Source organism: Sapajus apella, unplaced genomic scaffold (genome assembly GCF_009761245.1).
Source record: "Sapajus apella isolate SASKATOON/1434 unplaced genomic scaffold, GSC_monkey_1.0 scaffold34, whole genome shotgun sequence".
NCBI lineage: Eukaryota > Metazoa > Chordata > Mammalia > Primates > Cebidae > Sapajus > Sapajus apella.
Genome location: NW_022436974.1, coordinates 2,233,067 through 2,251,637, shown reverse-complemented (window position 1 = coordinate 2,251,637; position 18,571 = coordinate 2,233,067). Strand labels below are relative to the sequence as shown.

The window sequence follows — 18,571 nt, the reverse complement described above, 5'->3', positions numbered from 1 at the left end:
TTAATGCAGAAAAAGCCCTGTGATGAAGCTATGATAATCAGCATGCCCCCTCTGGAAACATTTCTCCTTTGAACCAATCATACACAGAGGCTTTGAAATCCGCAAGAGTTTATAAAATGAAATATGTTGTGAATTGTTTACAGAGCAAAGCAGGAGCTGCTACATCTTGTGTCTCAAATGTGAGTGGTAACAGTAGGAATGCTGGCATTCTCAGCAACAAGAATACAATGGAAAGACAATCTGTACAGATTAAAGTGTAAAAATAAACTTTTAACAGTGGTTTAAAACAAGTCATTTGTCGTGTTTTTTTCCTAGAGTTATGAAATCAGGCAGCTGATCAACTGTGCTGGCAGAACTAATTCCTCCAGGATATTTTAGGTCCCTTTACTTCTTGGTAATTACTGTAATAGATTGGTAGACAGCTAAGAGTAAGAAACACTTTGGAGGGAACAATCCTTCTGAAGAATGATAAAACTTTAGAAATAAAAAGTAATGTGGGTGAGGGTTCTTGATAGTTGCAAGGAAGAGGAGCCCACTCTAGTGAACCTAAGTAAGGAACTTTTTGTTTTCAGGAGATAGATGTCATGATCAGGGAAATAGTGTATAGAAATCCAAGATTAAGGTTTGTAGTATCGCTTGATTGTGTGGGAACTGAGACTGGAAGGCACTGAGTCCAAATAGTTAATTTTAGCAGCAGAAGTTCATGACTATGCTCTTTATGATTTCCCTACCATGTGACTGAGCTATTACATGTAGTTTTTCTACTCTTCAATTGTCTTGGCCTTACCCTCCACTTTGAATATCTTCTCCCTACTTTTCAGATGGGGTGTGTGTGTGTGTGTGTGTGTGTGTGTGTGTGTGTGTGTGTAAAAATATCTTCCTTATAAATTAGGTTTGCCTTGAATCACCTTAATATTATTTGTGCCTCACTAGCTTCTTCAGGTTTATTTTCTTTTTTTTTGGAGGAGGGACTGTGGATAAGGTGATTTATGATTAACTTGTCTAATATATTGAGTAAAGTCCACCATATTTGTGAGACATACTTGTTTTTTAATGGAAAAATTATTCTGGTAGACATACATGTTAGAGTGAATACATACATGTTAGATTTCTATACAATCTAACATACATGTTAGATTTCTATACAATAGAAATCACAATTTCTAGTTAAATCACAATTGAAAAGAACCAACTCTGATTGGGGCACGAGAGTCTCATAGAATTATTCAGAGATTTTCTAATTAAATTATTAGAATTGCTGAAAATTTAATTGCTGAATTGAGCATTAATGTGTCATTTGGAATTGATGTATTTTTATTTTGATTCAATTTTCTTTTTAGTCAGTAGAGCCATTATTCCATTATTACTGGGCCCAATTTGCTGTCAAAGAAGGATTATTGGCTGTTGGAAGGAGAATCCTAGTTTATTCAATATTTGATTTGTCATTAAAATCATATTCACGTAGGTCTTGGTGACAGGCCATAAAAAAATCAAAGTACCGACTTTTTGTATTTTTCTAATCATTCAAAAGGCTCAAATTCTTACACAAATAAATAGATAGACACATATGCACACACTTCACAAAGTCAACTTAACCTTAAATTTTTTTAAAAAAATCACCATAAGAGGGTTTTTTTTTTAATTATTATACTTTAAGTTCTGGGGCACATGTGCATAATGTGCAGGTTTGTTACATTGGTATACACATGCCATGGTGGCTAGCTGCATCCATCACCATAAATATTTGTTTCTGATTATATACATGTAATTACAGAGAATTTTCTATAATTTTATTCATGGAAATTTAAAAATATTAAACATTTCTACTTTTCTTTAAAAAAAAAACTTCACCATACATCTCACTTAAAGTAAATGTTCAGCCCTTTCTTACCAAATTTTAAAAGTTCGCTCTAATTTTTTTTTTTTTTTTTTTTGAGATCGAGTTTCGCTCTGCTGCCCAGGCTGTAGTGCAGTGGTGCAATCCCAACTCACTGCAAACTTTACCTCCCAGATTCAGGGGATTCTCCTGCTTCAGCGTCTGGAGTAGCTGGGCCTACAGACCTGTGCCACCACGCCTGGCTACTTTTTTGTAGTTTTTTTAGTAGAGACGGGGTTTCACCGTGTTATCCAGCATGGTCTCTATCTCCTGACCTCATGATGTGCCCGCCTTGGCCTCCCAAAGTGCTGGAATTACAGGTGTGAGCCACCATGCCTGGCCTCTAACATATTTTTTAATGTCCGAGAGAACTTTCATGTTTGGAAATATACATGTTGTTGCTTTCTTCAGGCCTTACATTTATAAGATCTTTTTATAAGTTATTGATGCACATGAAGGAACCCTCAAGTGATGATGGAGAGACATGAGTATATTTCTCTAAATCACAGTGGCAAGAACAGGAGAAGAAAATGAGTCTCCAAATTTAATAATCAGAAGAAAGCAATTACGGTGTGAGGCAGCCTGTTGATCAATCTATTCTTGATGCTTGGAAAGTGAAAATAAATTTATTGGCTTCCTTTATTTTTAGAATGTATATATATATATATTAGTGATAAAAACATTTTCTCCTGATGATAAAACTCTTGAGGTTTCTTCGATCCTCCCCCTACATAAATAATACTCATAATGGTGCATTTATTTGTTGGTAACATAAGCTATTATCTTGTCAGAACATTCTTCAGTCCTTTATTTACATAGCAATGACTCACCTTAAGAAACTATGATTTGGGATGATATACACTTTTTGAGGTGATACAAAAATATGTTGTCTGTCTACCCAGGCTCATAAACTTGTTATTTCTCAGTGACTCTTTAGGTAGTTGAAAATAAGGCATCTGGACATGTTTCTAAAGGTTTGAAATTTCTAAATACTGTAACATATGTATTTGAATATAGATAAGTACAGAGATATATATTGATATATAATCTAACATACTACTAGATGTCTAAACCCTCAAGAACATCAGCTCTTTCATTATGTGTGAGAAAACTGGAACCCAGAGAAGTTCTGATTGCTTCAGTGCTGCAGTAGAGCTAGGGCTGGAGTAGGGAATTGCATCATTTATCGATGAATCACAGGTTCATATTTAATATGTCCCGAAAAGATAAGTACAATGACGTTTCTCACACAGAGCACAATATTTTTGCCCTGTCAAGTGTTACGAATGTGATAGTTTCAGAATCTGGATAGGTTATGAGCTAGAACCTGATACTGCGTCACCATTCGCTATGCTGGGCTCAATGACATAACAGTCAAAACTCTTCTGATAGCAACTGAGAAACGCAACTTGAAGTAACCAAAATAGCGAATTCATTTAAGTTAATGAGAGAGGGGCAAGAAGGTAAATCCCAGGTAGAAATGACATGCAACCAACACTCTCTTTTTTCATCTCTCCTTTACCTGTATTGACTTATTTCTATCTTAATTGTTTTTTTGTTGTTGTCGTTTGTTTTTTTGTTTTGTTTTTTTTTTCAGTAGCAAATTACTTCCCTCCATGTAGTGGAAGCTCCAGTGACTGTCAGATATGCAGGCTTTGCTTTGCTTTTCTTTTGGCGACTCAAATACTCAAACAAGTATTGAGACTTAGACTTTCTGATCTCTAATTGAAAAGTCTCAACCTCAGCTGCCCATTCGTGAGTCACTGTAAACAGGACAAAAGGGTAATCAAACTGGCCAAGCTTGGGTCAGGTGCCCATAACAAGTTAATAACTACAGCCAGGAAGATATAACCTATTCAGGAAGGTAGTGGTTCCCATTCAACTCACCTCATCAAAGAATGTGGAAGAAACATGTCTCAAATGAAGCAATGAGAAAACAGTTGCTATTTTTAGAAGACAAGGAACAGATAGGAAGTATGGTTGGCAAAGATGTTGAAGACAAGAATGTAAATATCTATTATTTAGACATATGAAAATGATCAGCTAAGCCTTTCCACCTTATTGGTCCAGCCAAATTCTCAAGGTTTACTGGACAGGAGTTCTTAACTCCATCAAGTATTATTACGAAAAGTGTCAGACAGAATGGCCATTTGAAATAAATAACACAGGTATTTCACAGACATTGGCCAATCAGAACAAGGCCCTCAGCCAATCAGGAAAAACACCCAGCTCTGCTGGGCATACCAGCACATATAGGTTGAATATAATTCACCTTAATGTTAGAGCAAGTTGCACTGAATACAGTATGTTTGACAGCATGACTCTCTGCATGCCATTTTTTAGGCGTTTTAGTCAGTTACGCTCTAATCCCCAGAAGGACAAGTCACATGAGAAAAATCAGAGTCAAAAAAGGTCCGTTCTTGAATTTTTTAAGTGTTCATAAACTCTCCCAGTGAAACTATCAAAATATGAAGTATATAACCTACCTTCAAAAAGTAGGCATCGTCAAGATTAGAGTTGAACTCTGTTGCTTGAAATTTTAATAAGTTGTCTAGATTTTTCTGGTGTTTTGGCTCTGTTCTGCAATGTGCTTGGAGAAATACTGCTCTAAATTGCATTCCTCTTAGGGAAAAGCACTCTAGCTCTTCAAAGGTAATTGGAATAAATAAGAAAATCAACAACCATAAATACGTAGAAAGAGAGTAATGTGCTCTCAGCTGGAAGGCTTCTGTTTATTAGAAATTAGGGTAATTTAAGGTCATCTTCTAATGGCACGTAATTCTGAAGTAGGGCAGCCAAGTAAGCCAGGAGAGACAGGTGTGGGGAAAGACAGGAAGATGCATTGCAGTGTTTCTTGAGCAATATTCAGCTCCATACTAGGGGCAAGCAAAAGATCAAAGAGACAAAGCCTTGACTGAAGAGACAAGCCTGATATTTTGATCTTCAACTATATGTCTTATGGGACTGTTTCTCTTCCTTTTCAGCATCAAACTCTGCCTAACAAAAAGAAATTTCAAGCTGAGCTGCACAAAATTTGAGATATTAAAACTTGCAACTGAAATAAACCATGTAGCCATGGCAGATAATCAATGTTTAATGTAGTACATATAGTATGCCTGGACTATTGTACTCCGTGATTGAAGTTTTTCAACACAGTGATGTCAAGAAAATAGCTCTAGACATATGCTCAGAAAATCCCTATTTTTGCAACATTTTTACCAGCAACTTTCAATAGGACCTTGGGCCAGTTGCTTGATCTCTTTGACTCTCAATTACCTCATTTCTAAAAGAAGGGTGAATTATATCAGCTAAGGCAATGGGTGGTTCCCAAACATTTTGGCAGCAGAGACCAATTTCAAGGAGGACACTTTCCACAGACCCAGAAGGACAGTTTCAGGATGAAACTCTTCCACCTCAGACCATCAGGCATTAGATTCTCATAAGAGTATCCAGCCTAGTTCCCTTGCATGCACGGTTCATAATAGTTCACACTCCTATGAGAATCTAATACTGCCACTGATCTGACAAGAGGTGGATGTCAGGCAGTAATGCTGTTTCCGGCCTCTCATCTCCTGCTGTGCAGCCCAGCCTGGTTCTTAAGAGGCCATAGACCAGCACAGGTCTGTTATTGGGGGTTGGGCAACTCAGAGCTAAGTTCAACTTAAGCTCTAACATAATAATCCTGTGAAATGTAAAACAAAACATAAGTGTTGAATATGATTATATGTTAAAGATCAAGATATCTAAAGAGCTTTCTCATATGTCCTTATAACTCTCAGATTGATGATAAAATTTTAAAAACTAGTTATAATTTCTTGCAGTATAGCTCAAATTAGATAAAATAATTTGAAGCCTCTTATTAAACTCGTTTTACTTTATTAGACTTTTGTTTTACTTTAAGTTCTGGGGTACATGTGCAGATCATGCAGGATTGTTACATAGGTGTATAGCTGCCATGGTGGTTTTCTGCCTCCATCCCCCCGTCACCTACACAAGGTATTACTCCTAATGTTATCCCTTCCCAATCTCCCACCCCCCTGCTATCCCTCCCCTAGCTCCTCTAGCCCCAACAGATCCCAGTATGTGATGCTCCCCTCCCTGTGGCCATGTGTTCTCATTGTGCAACACCCACTTATGAGTGAGAACATGTGGTGTTTGGCTTTCTGTTCTTGTGTCAGTTTGCTGAGAATGATGGTTTCCAGCTTCATCCATGTCCCTGCAAAGGAACTGAACTCATCCTTTTTTTATGGCTGCATAGTATTCCATGGTGTGTATGTGCCACATTTTCTTTATCCAGTCTATCTTTGATGGGCATTTGGGTGGGTTTCACATCTTTGCTATTGTAAACAGTGCCACATTGAACATACATGTGCATGTGTCTATAAATAGATTGATATATATACCCAGTAATGGGATTGCTGGGTCAAATGCTATTTCTGTTTCAAGATCCATGAAGAATTGTCACATTGTCTTCCACAATGGTTGAACTAATTTACACTCCCCTAAACAGTGTAAAAGCATTCCTATTTCTCCACATCCTCTCCAGCATCTGCTGTCTCCAGATTTTTTAATGATCGCCATTTGAACTGGTGTGAGATGGTATCTCAATGTGGTTTTGATTTGCATTTCTGTAATGGCCAGTGACGATGACCATTTTTTCATATGTCTGTTGGCTGCAAAATGTCTTCTTTTGAAAAGTGTCTTTTCATATCTTTCACCCACTTTTTGATAGGGTTTTGTCTTTTTTTCTTGAATATTTGTTTTAGTTATTTGTAGATTCTGGATATTAGCATTAGCCTTTTGTCAGATGGGTAGCTTGCAAAAATGTTTCCCCATTCTTTACTGTTTCACTTAAGTGATTGTTTCTTTTGCTGTGCAGAAGCTTTTAAGTTTAGTTAGATTCCATTTGTCTATTTTGGCTTTTGTTCCCATTGCTTTTGGTGTTTTAATCATGAAGTCCTTGCCTATGCCTGTGTCCTAAATTGTCTTGCCTATGTTTTCTTCTAGGGTTTTTTATGGCGTTAGGTCTTATGTTTAAATCTCTGATACATCTGGAGATAATTTTTGTGTAAGGTATAAGGAATGGGTCCAGTTTCAGCTTTCTGCACATGGCTAGCTGCTTTTCCCAACACCGTTTGTCAAACAGGGAATCCTTTCCCCATTGCTGTTTTTGTCCAGTTTGTCAAAGATCAGATGGTTGTAGATGTGTGGCATTGCTTCCAAGGCCTCTGTTCTGTTCATTGGTCTGGATCTCTGTTTTGGTACCAGTACCATGTTGTTTTGATTACTGTAGACTTGTAGTATAGTTTGAAGTCAGGTAGCATGATACCTCCAGCTTTGTTTGTTTGTTTGTTTGTTGTTTTGTTTTTTGTTTGCTTAGGATTGTCTTGGCTATGTGGGCTCTTTTTAGGTTCCATATGAAGTTTAAGATGGTTTTTTCCAATTCTTTGAAGAAGGTCAGTGGTAGTTTGATGGGGATAGCACTGAATCTATAAATTACTTTGAGCACTATGGCCATTGTCACAATATCGATTCTTCCTAATCACGAGCATGGAATGTTTTTCCATCTGTTTGTGTCCTCTGTTACTTCCTTGAGCAGTCATTTATAGTTCTCCTTGAAGAAGTCCTTCATGTCCTTTTCTAGTTGCATTCCTTGGTATTTTATTCTCTTTGTTGCAGTTTTGAATGGGAGTTTGCTCATGATTTGGCTCTCTGTTATTGGTGTATAGGAATGCTTGTGATTTCTTCACATTGATTTTGTACCTGAGACTTTACTGAAGTTGCTTACCAGTTTTAGGAGATTTTGGGCTGAGACAATGGGGTTTTCTAGATATACAATCATGTCATCTACAAATAGAGACAATTTTACTTCCTCCTTTCCTATTTGCATACCCTTTGTTTCTTTTTTTTTGCCTGATTGCTCTGGCTAGAACTTCCAATACTCTGTTGAATAAGAATGGTAAGAGAGGGCACCTTTGTCTAGTGCCAGTTTTCAAAGGGAATGCTTCCAGTTTTTGCCCATTCAGTATGATATTGGCTGTGGTTTTGTTGTAAATATCTTTTATTATTTTGACATACCTTCCATCGATACCTAGTTTATTGAGAGATTTTAGCATAAATGGCTCTTGAATTTTGTTGAAGGCTTTCTCTGCACCTATTGAGATTATCATGTGGTTTTTGTCTTTGGTTCTGTTTATGTTATCAATTACATTTATAGATTTGCATATGTTGAACCAGCCTTGCATTCCCAGGATGAAGCCTACTTGATCATAATAGATAAGCTTTTTGATGTGCTTTTGCATTCAGTTTGCTAGTATTTTACTGAAGATTTTTGCATCAATGTTCATCATGGATATTGGACAGAAAGTTTCTTTTTTCGTTGTGTCTCTTCTAAGTTTGGGTATGAGGGTGATGTTGGTCTCATGAAATGATTTGGGAAGGATATGGTCTTCTTGTATTGTTTGGAATAATGTCAGAAGGAATGTTACTAGCTCTTTGTACATGTGGTAGAATTTAGCTGTGAATCTATCTGGACCTGGACTCTTTTTGGTTGGTAGGCTATTAATTGCTGCCTCTACTTCAGACCTTGTTACTGGTCTATTAAGGCATTCAGGTTCTTCCTGTGTTAGTCTTGGGAGGGTGTAAGTGTCCAGGGATTTATCCATTTCTTTTATATTTACTGGTTTATGTACATAGAGCTGTTTGTAGTAATCTCTGATGGTAGTTTGTATTTCTGTGGAATTATTCGTGATAACCCTTTATCATTTTTATTGCTTCTATTCAATTCTTCTCGCTTTTCTTTTTTATTAGTCTGGCTAGCAGTTTATCTATTTTGCTGATCTTTTCAAAGAAACAGCTCCTGGATTTATTGATTTTTTGAAGGGTTTTTTGTGTCTCTCTCTCCTTCAGTTTTGCTTTGATCTTAGTTATTTCTTGTCTTCTGCTAGCTTTTGAATTTGTTTGATCTGGCTCCTCTAGCTCTTTTAATTTTGACAGTAGGGTGTCAATTTTACATCTTTCCTCGCTTCTCATATCAGCATTTAGTGCTATAAATTTCCCTGTGGACACTGCTTTACATGTGTCCCGGAGATTCTGGTATGTTGTGTCTTCATTCTCACTGGTTTCAAAAAACATCTTTATTTCTGCCTTCATTTCATTGTTTATCCAGTAGTTATTCAGGAGCAGCTTGTTCAGTTTCCATGTAGTTGTGTGGTTTTGAGTGAGTTTCTTAATCCTGAGTTCTAATTTGATTGCACTGTGGTCTGAGAGACTATTATGATTTCTGTTCTTTTGCATTTGCTGAGGAGTGATTTTCTTCCAATTATGTGGTCAGTTTTAGAATAAGGGTGATGTGGTGCTGAGAATAATGTATATTTTATATATATATATATATATATATATACACACACACACACACACACACACATACACACACACACACATATATAGATGTATGTATTTTATTGCTCTTTGGTTCTGAGGCACATGTGCAGAACATGTAGGATTCTTGCATAGATGCATACATGACAATGTGGTTTGCTGACTCCATCCACCCATCACCTACATTTGGCATTTCTCCCCTTTTTATCCCTCCCCAACCTCCCTACCCCTCACTGTGCCTCCTTTATTCCCCACCAATAGACCCCGTGTGTGATGCTCCCCTCTTTGTGTCCAAGTATTCTCATTGTTCAATGCCTGCCTAAGAGTGAGAACATGTAGTGTTTGATTTTCTGTTCTTGTGTCAGCTTGCTGAGAATGATGGTTTCCAGATTCATCCATGTCCCTACAAAGGAAACAGACTCACTATTTTTTATGGCTGCATAGTATTCCATGGTGTACATGTGTCACAGTTTCTTGATCCAGTCTAACATCGATGGACATTTGGATTGGTTCCAGGTCTTTGCTATTGTAAACAGTGCCATAATGAACATACATGTGCATGTGTCTTTATAATAGAATGATTTATAATCCTTTGTATATAAACCCAGTAATGGAATTGCTGGGTCAAATGGAATTTCTTTATCTAGGTCCTTGAGAAATCACCACACTGTCTTCTACAATGTTGGAACTAATTTACACTCCTACAACAGTGTAAAAGCATTCCTATTTCTCCACATGCTCTCCAGCATCTGTTGTCTCCAGATTTTTAAATGATCGTCATTCTAACTGGCGTGAGATGTTATCTCAGTGTGGTTTGATTTGCATTTCTCTAATGACCAGTGATGATGGGCATTTTTTCATATGTTTTTTTGGCCTCATAAATGTCTTCTTTTGAGACTTGTCTGTTCATATCCTTTTCCCGCTTCTGAATTTTATTTTTTTTCTCATAAATCTGTTTTAGTTTTTTGTAGATTCTGGATATTAGCCATTTGTCAGATGGGTAGATTGCAGAATTTTTTTTTCCCATTCTATTGGTAGTCAATTCACTCTATTGATTGTTTCTTTTATTGTCCAGAATCTCTGTAGTTTAATTAGGTCTTATTTGTCTCTTTTGGCTTTTGTTGCCATTGCTTTTGGTGTTTTAGTCATGAAGCCCTTGCCTATGCCTATGTCCTGAATGGTTTTGCCTAGCTTTTCTTCTAGAGTTTTTATGGTGTTAGGTCTTAAATTTAAGTCTTTTTAATCTTTCTCCTCCAGCTCTTTCAATTTTGATAACAGTGTGTCCATATTAGATCTTTCCTTCCTTCCCATGTGGGCATCTATTGCTATAAATTTTCCTCTAGACACTGCTTTAAATGTGTCCCAGAGATTCTGGTACATTATACCTTTGTTCTCATTGGTTTCAAAGATCATCTTAATTTCTGCCTTTCTTTGTTTATCCAGTCAACATTCAAGAGCCAGTTTTTCAGTTTCCATGAAGTTGTGCAGTTCTGAGTTTCTAAATCCAGAGTTCTAATTTGATTGCACTGTGGTCTGAGAGACTGTTTGTTATGATTTTCATTACTTTGCATTTGCTGAGGTGTGATTTACTTCCAATTATGTGGTCAATTTTAGAGTAGGTGTGATGTGGTGATGGGAGAAATGTAAATTCTGTGGATTTCAGGTGGAGAGTTCTGTCAGTGTCTATTAGGTTTGCTTGGTCCAGATCTGAGTTCAAGTCCTGGATATGCTTGTTAATTTTCTGTCTCATTGATATGTCTAAAACTGACAGTGGGGTGTTAAAGTCTCCCACTGTTATTGTGTGGGAGTCTAAGTCTCTTTGTAGGTCATTAAGAACTTGCTTTATGTAGTTGGGTGCTCTTGTATTGGGTGCATATGTATTTAGGATCATTAGCTCTTCTTGTTGCATTGATCCTTTTACCATTATGTAATGCCCCTCTTTGTCTCTTTTGATCTTTGTTGGCTTAAAGTCTATTTTATCAGAGTGTAGGATTGCAACTCCTGCTTTCTTTTGCTCTCCATTTGCTTGGTAAATCTCCCTCTTTGCCTTTATCTTGAGCCTATGTGTGCCCTTGCATGTGAGATGGGTTTCCTGAATATGGTACATCGATGCGTTTTGACTTTTTATCCAATTTGCCAGTTTATGTCTTTTGATTGGGGCATTTAGTTTATTTACATTTAAGGTTAATATTGTTATGTATGAATTTGATCCTGCCATTTTGATGCTAGCTGGCTGTTTTGCCTATTAGTTGATGCAGTTTCTTCATTGTGTCAATGTTCTTTACCATTTGGTAACTTTTCAGAGTGGCCAGTGCTGATTGTTCCTTTCTGTGTTTAGTACTTCTTTCAGGAGCTCTTGTAAGGCAGGCCTGGTGGTGATGAAATCTCCCAGAAATTGTTTCTTCTTCACTTATGAAGCGTAGTTTGGCTGGATATGAAATTCCGGGTTGAAAGTTCTTTTCTTTAAGGATGTTGAATATTGACCCCCACTCTCTTCTAACTTATAGGGTTTCTGCCAAGAGGTCTGCTATAAGTCTGATGGGCTTCCCTTTGTGGTTAACCCTACCTTTCTCTCCTTCTTCCCTGGGCATTTCTTCCTTTATTTCACCGCTGGTGAATCTGATGATTATGTGCCTAGGGGTTGCTCTTCTTGAGGAATGTCTTTGTGGTGTTCTCTGTATTTCCTGGACTTGAATATTGGCCTGCCTTGTTAGGTTGGGGAAGTTCCTCTGGATAATATCCTGAAGAGTGTTTTCCAGCTTGGATTCATTCTCTCCATCACATTCAGGTACACCTATCAAAACGTAGATTAGGTCTTTTCAAAATCTCATATTTCTTGGAGGCTTTGTTCATTTCTTTTCACTCTTTTTTCTCTAATCTTCTCATTTTATTTTATTATGTCACTGAGTTGGTCTTCAATCTGATATCCTTTCTTCTGCTCGGTCGATTTGGTTATTGAAACTTGTAAATGCTTCGCAAAGTTCTCGTGTTGTGTTTTTCAGCTCTATCAAGTCATTTATATTCTTTTCTAAGCTTTTCATTCTCATTAGCATTTCATCAAACCCTTTTTCAACATTCTTAGTTCCTTTGCATTGGGTTAGAACATGTTCTTTTAGCTCAGAGAAGTTTGTTATTACCCAATTTCTGAAGCCTATTTCTGTCAATTCATCTGACTCATTCTTCATCCAGCTTTGATCCCTAGCTGATGAGGAGTTATGATCCCTTGAAGGGGGAGAGGTGTTATGGTTTTTCTCCTTTTTGCACTGGTTTCTTCCCTTCTTTGTGGATTTATCTACCTGTGGTCTTTGTAGTTGGTGACTTTTGGTTGGGGTCTGAGTGGACAGCCTTTTTGTTGATGATGAAATTATTTCTTGCTGTTTTTTAGTTTTCCTTCTAACAGTCAGGCCACTCTGCTGTATTCCTGCTGGTGGTCCCCTCCAGACCCTTCTTGCCTGGGGATCACCTGTGGTGGTTGCAGAACAGTAAGGGTTTCTGCCAGTTTCTTCTTCTGTTACCTTGTTGCAGAAGGATGCCCACCAGATGTCAGCCTGAGCTCTCCTTTATGAAGTGTCTCTTTGGATATACGTGGGTCAGGGAGCTGCTTGAGGAGACGGTCTGTCCCTTATAGGAGCTCAAGTGTGAACTCCGCTGTTTTGTTCAGAGCTGCTGGGCAGGTACATTTAAGCCTGGTGCAGCAGAACTTGTAACCACCTTTTTTCCCAGGTGCTATGTCCTGTGAAGGTGGGCTTTATTTATAAGTTCTTGACATGCTGCTGCCTTTTTTCAGAGATGCCCTGCCTGGCAAGGAGGTAGCCTAATCACAGTCTGCCAGCAGATGAGTTGCTGAACTGCTGTGGGTTCTGCCTAGCTGCTGTGTGAACTTCCTTGTGATTTCGTTTATAGAGGTATAGTTAGAACTGCCTCGGTAATGCCAGTCTGTTTCAGTAATGGTGGACTGCCTCTGTAATGGCAGACTCCCTCAGTAATGGCACGTTGCCTCAATAATGACAGACTGCCTTAGTAGTTGTGGACTGCCTCAATAATGGTAGACGCCCTTCCCCCCACAGAGCTGGACTGTCCTGGGTCCTGCTACACTTTCTGTGAAACTCTCAATCTGGAGCGTTACAGATTGCTGGTCTTTGTGGGGGTTGGACCTGCTGAGTCAGATCACCTGGCTCCCTGTTTCAGAACTCTTTTTTCAGTTGAATGGGTAGCTCTCTCTCCCAGGTGTTCCAGGCCCCAGTTCGAATGGCTGCCCACATTTGTGTTAGTTTTTGTGCAGAGACCTGCTGCACCAGCTGAAACAGGTATGCTGGAAGCTTGTGGCACTTTTTACCCTGGGAATCTCCTGGTCTGTGGGCAATAATAACTCATTTGAAATATGGTGATCACCCTCTGTGTTGTTCTCACTGGGAACTGCACTCCAGAGCTGTTCCCATTCAGCCATCTTGGATCTACCCACTAAAGAATGTATATTCCGTGGATTTGGGGTAGAGAGTTCTATAGATGTCTATTAGGTCCTCTTGGTCCAGATCTGATTTCCAGTCCTGGCTATCTTTGTTAATTTTCTGTGTCATTGATTTGTCTAATATTGACAGTGGGGTGTTAAAGTCTCTCACTATTATTGTGTGGGAGTCTAAGCCTTTTTGTAGGTTGTGAAGAACTCGCTTTATGTATCTGGGTGCTCCTGTGTTGGGTGTGTATATTTTTAGAATAATTAGCTCTTCTTGTTGCATTGATCCTTTTACCGTTATGTAATGTCCTTCTTTGTCTTTTTTGATCTTTGTTGGTTTAGAGTCCATTTTATCAGAGACTAGGATTGCAACCTCTGATTCTTTTTTTGCTCTCCATTTGCTTGATAAATCTTCCTACAGCCCTTTATTTTGAGTCTGTGTGTGTCTTTGCACATGAGATGAGTCTCTGGAATACAGGACAAAGATGGGTCTTGACTTTTTATCCAATTATGTAGTTTAGATATTAGCAACCTCTTGGTGCCTGAAGTGAGTCTTAATGCCTTGGGCCATAAGGGAAATTATTTGAGAAACAGCAGAAGGTGGTGTATCAGTAAAATTACCACCCAAATACTACCAGAAGTACCCATCCTTTGGGCCATTTTAACAATTATGGCAATACAAGAATGTCTTCTTTGCAATTCATAAATGTAATCTGGAAGACAGGCTATATGTATTTGACTTTTATTAGTCCGTAGTATCAGTAACTTTTTGACATTATTCAGAGGCAGACGTAGATTTTGAGGAGCCTAAAATGTTGTACAGCCTTGATACCTTCCTTAATAAGGGGAATACTAAAGTATCGATATAAAAATGGTTTCTCCAAATAGTATTTTATTTATAAAGAGAAAAGGAATCAAAATGAATTACTGGAGCTTTGGAGATTGATGTCCCTTTCTCCTAAGATACCTTTGCACAATTTACTAGAAATAATTATATAGAAATGTTTGTCAAATTTGGCCTGACTTCCACTCCAACACTCTGTGACACCGAGTAAATGCCAGCACTCACGGGGACCTGTGCATATAAGAGGCTTAGGTTTAATAGGCATCATGATAAATCAAGTGTTATTGAATCATCAGATTAACAGTTAGAAAAGTAACAACACTACCAAATCATTTTTAAGAATGGGTAGGGAAATCAGGGATTAAGTTTGAGAACCTATTCACAAGAGCAGTCATAGATAGCTTCTAAACAGGCTGCCTGAAGTCTTCCTATGGGGCTTCCAAGTAAGAGAGCATTAAAGATAAACTTCACATCATTAAAAACATTCAGCTGAGTTTATAGGTATCACCAGCAGACTACATCCTACTAGTCCAGTAGCGAGTAGAGACACGGCAGAAAAAAAAATTGACATGAAGAGGAAATAAGAGAAATAAACTTGGTAAGTATAGTATGGAGAGGCATGGGGAAGTATTTAATAAGAAAAAAAGAGAACAAACATTATTGAGAACAGAAGAAGTGCTTAAACATTAGGTTTGGATGATGTAATAATGCTAACTATTCAATTCAGTCACTATTTATCAGGCTCTTGATATGCAGCAAATATGAGACTAAAAAGTCATCGAGGGAGTTAGCCCGTTAGAGTAGGACATTATATTGATGATAATTTCCTTCTATGCCCTCGGTAAACAGATGAGCAAAGTGAAACCCAGAGTTTTCTGACCTGTCAGAGATGGTGCACACTAGCCATTTAGCAAAGCCCCGTCTGGAAACCAGATCCCTGTGATAAAAACTTTAGTGACATTTTCTCTGCTTTGAAGAGAAGTCCCACAAACAGCAAGATAATCTTTATGTCTTATGTGAGCTTAAACATTTTCCATCTAAACTTATCCATATGCCTTCTTCAATACTTGTTTGAAAAGCTAGAGACAAATAAATTGGTAAATAATAAACATACAAAATGTTTTTCTCTCTAAAGGTAGCCTTTTTTCCCTTTTTGTGTCCAGTATATATGACCTTCATATCTTACAGAATTTATCTTACTCTATTTGGGTTCCTTCTTCTTTCCTCTCATTGCACACACATATGCAAAATAATTGTACAGAGAACTGTATATGCACAAAGACCTATCAGTGCTTATATGGCCACAAACATAGACACCCCCAAACACATGCTCAGTCTCCTGAGAGAAGTATCTGTGCTAAATCATAGCTATTTTCTGTGTGGTGCTTTACACATAAAGGGATTCTAAAAATTAATTTTAGGAAAAAATTTACTCCAAGGCTATCTGGTGGCACTAGCACCATAATCCACCAGAGCTCAGCTATTGCATTGTTTTTTAATAGGTAAAAGCCCTGTCCAATCTCATGACTTCAACTGTTACCTCCAAATGACTGTAGGTATCTGTCCCCTGTCTAGAACTCATCCTGAGCTTCATTCTTCTATTTGTACTATGTGATCAGATAGTTTCTCCTGAGTATCTTCTAGGTACTTCAAACTCAATACTTTGAAATTGAAACTCATCAATTTTTCTACTTTAGCTTTGTTTTTTTTTTCTTTTATTGACATTGCCCAATTTCCCAAGCTGCAAATTACAGTGTTATTATTGACACTGTCCACACCCTTATTCCTGTACTTCATTGCCTGCCGTTTTGCCAATTCAGTTATTTCTTCCCCTCACCCCATCTAGTGCCCTTTCTCTGTTTTAATACTGTTATTAAAGCTTAGGCCTTCATTACTTCTCACCTGTATTCCTGAAGTAATGTAATTGATTTATTTTTCTCTGCTCCAATTTCAACATACACATCTCAGCACGATGCTACTTCCCTATTCAAAACGACAAAGCTCCAAGTTACTTATATATTTTAATCTAAATGTGTTATTCTAATAATCAAGATATCAGGGTTCTCTGGTTTTTGGATTCCTGTTTTTTGGTTCCATCCATATATTTCCAAATTTATCTAATATCACTTCCCTTCACATATCAAGATGTCAGAAAACTGATATTCCTATTGTTGGTAAATTGTTTTTTATAGCTCCATTTACTCTCTCCTATCTTTGTCCCTCTTATCCAAATCCTCACTATTCTTATGATCTCCTTCAGTGAGCATGTATTAATTTGTTTCCACACTAATATGAAAAATACTTGAGACTGTGCAATTTATAAAGAAAAGAGACTTAATCTTTTAAGACTGGTGTCACAGTTTTGCATAGCTGGGAAGGCCTCAGGAAACTTACAATCATGGCAGAAGGCCTAGGGGAGGCAAGGCACATCTTACATGGCAGCAGAAGCATGGAAAACTGCCACTTTAAAAATCATCAGATCTTGTGAGAACTCTCTCATTATCATGAGAACAGCATGGGGAAAACTGACCCCATGATCAATCACCTTTCACCAGGTCCCTCCTTTGACATGTAAGTATTACAATTTGATGAGATTTGGGTGGGAACACAGAGTGAAGCCATATCTTTCCACTCCTGATCCCCCTCCCAAATCTCACATCCTTTTCATATTTCAAAACCAATCATGCTTTCTCAACAGTACCCAAAATTTTAAGTCATTCTAGCATTAATCCAAAAGTGCAAGTCCAAAGTCTCATCTGAGACATGACAAGTTCCTTCCACCTATGAGCCTGTAAAATCAAAAACAAGTTAATCACTTTCAAGATACAGACATTAGCTAAATGTTCCCATTCCAAATAGGAGAAATTGGCCAAAACAAAAGGGGCCGCAAGGCCTATGCAAGTCTGAAAGCCAACAAGACACTCATTAAATCTTAAAGCTCCAAAATAGTCTCCTTGACTCCATGTTTTATATACAGGGCATTATGATGGAAGGTGTAGGCTCCCAGGACTTGGAAACTCTGCCCCTGGCTTTGTAGGGCACAGCCCTTGCAGCTGCATTCATAGGCTGGTGTTGAGTGCCTACAGCTTTTCCAGGTACTCAGTGCAAACTGTTGGTGGACCTACCATTTTAGGGTTGGGAGGATGATGGCCCTCTTCTCACATCTCTGCTAGACAGTACCCCAGTGGGGACACTTGTGGAGGCTCCAACCTCACATTTCCCCTCTGCATTGCCCTAGTCGAGGTTCTCTATTTGGGCTCTTCCCCTGCAGCAGACTTCTTCCTGGACATCCAGGTGTTTCCATACATCCTTGAAATCTAAAAGAAGGTTGCCAAACCTCAAATCTTGTCTTCTGCACACCTTCAGGCCCAACACCACCTGAAATTTGCCAAGGCTTGGGGCTTGCACCTCTGAAGCAGTGGCCTGAGTTGTATATTGGTCTATTTTAGCCGTGGCTGGTGTTGCAGCAGCTAGGACACAGGATGCCATGTCTCAAGACTGCACAGAGAAGTGGTGCCCCAGGCTGGCCCATGAAACCATTTTTCCTTCCTATGCCTCCAGGCCTGTGATAAGAGGCACTGGCCTGAAGATTTCTGAAATGCTGTGGAGATAGTTCCCCCTTGTCCTCATTATTAACATTCAGCTCTTGGTTATTTATGCAAATTTCTACCCCAGGTTAAATTTCTCTCCAGAAAATGGGTTTTTTCTTTACTGTCACATAAAAAGACCTCAGGAAACCTGCAATTATGATGGAAGGTGAAGGAGAAGCAAGGCTTATCTTACATGGTGTAAGGAGAGATGAGAGAGAGAACAGGGCCACTTTTAAAACCATGAGATCTTGTGAGAACTCCCTTGAGTTCAGCATGGGGGAAACCACCTCCCTGATTCAATCCCCTCCTACCAGGTCCCTCTCTTGACACATGCAGATTATGATTTGAGATGTGATTTGGGTGAGGACGCAGAGCCAAACCATATCAGTGTGTAATACCTAATACCTCATTCATGGCAATGATCACTT

General features: G+C 38.4%; 1 protein-coding gene across 1 annotated transcript in view; it reads left to right on the top strand.

Moving 5' to 3' along the window:
- Positions 1 to 18,571, top strand: part of CNTN5 (contactin 5) — a 1,397,849-nt gene that overhangs the window by 986,797 nt on the left and 392,481 nt on the right. The gene's annotated exons all lie outside the window — the stretch shown is intronic.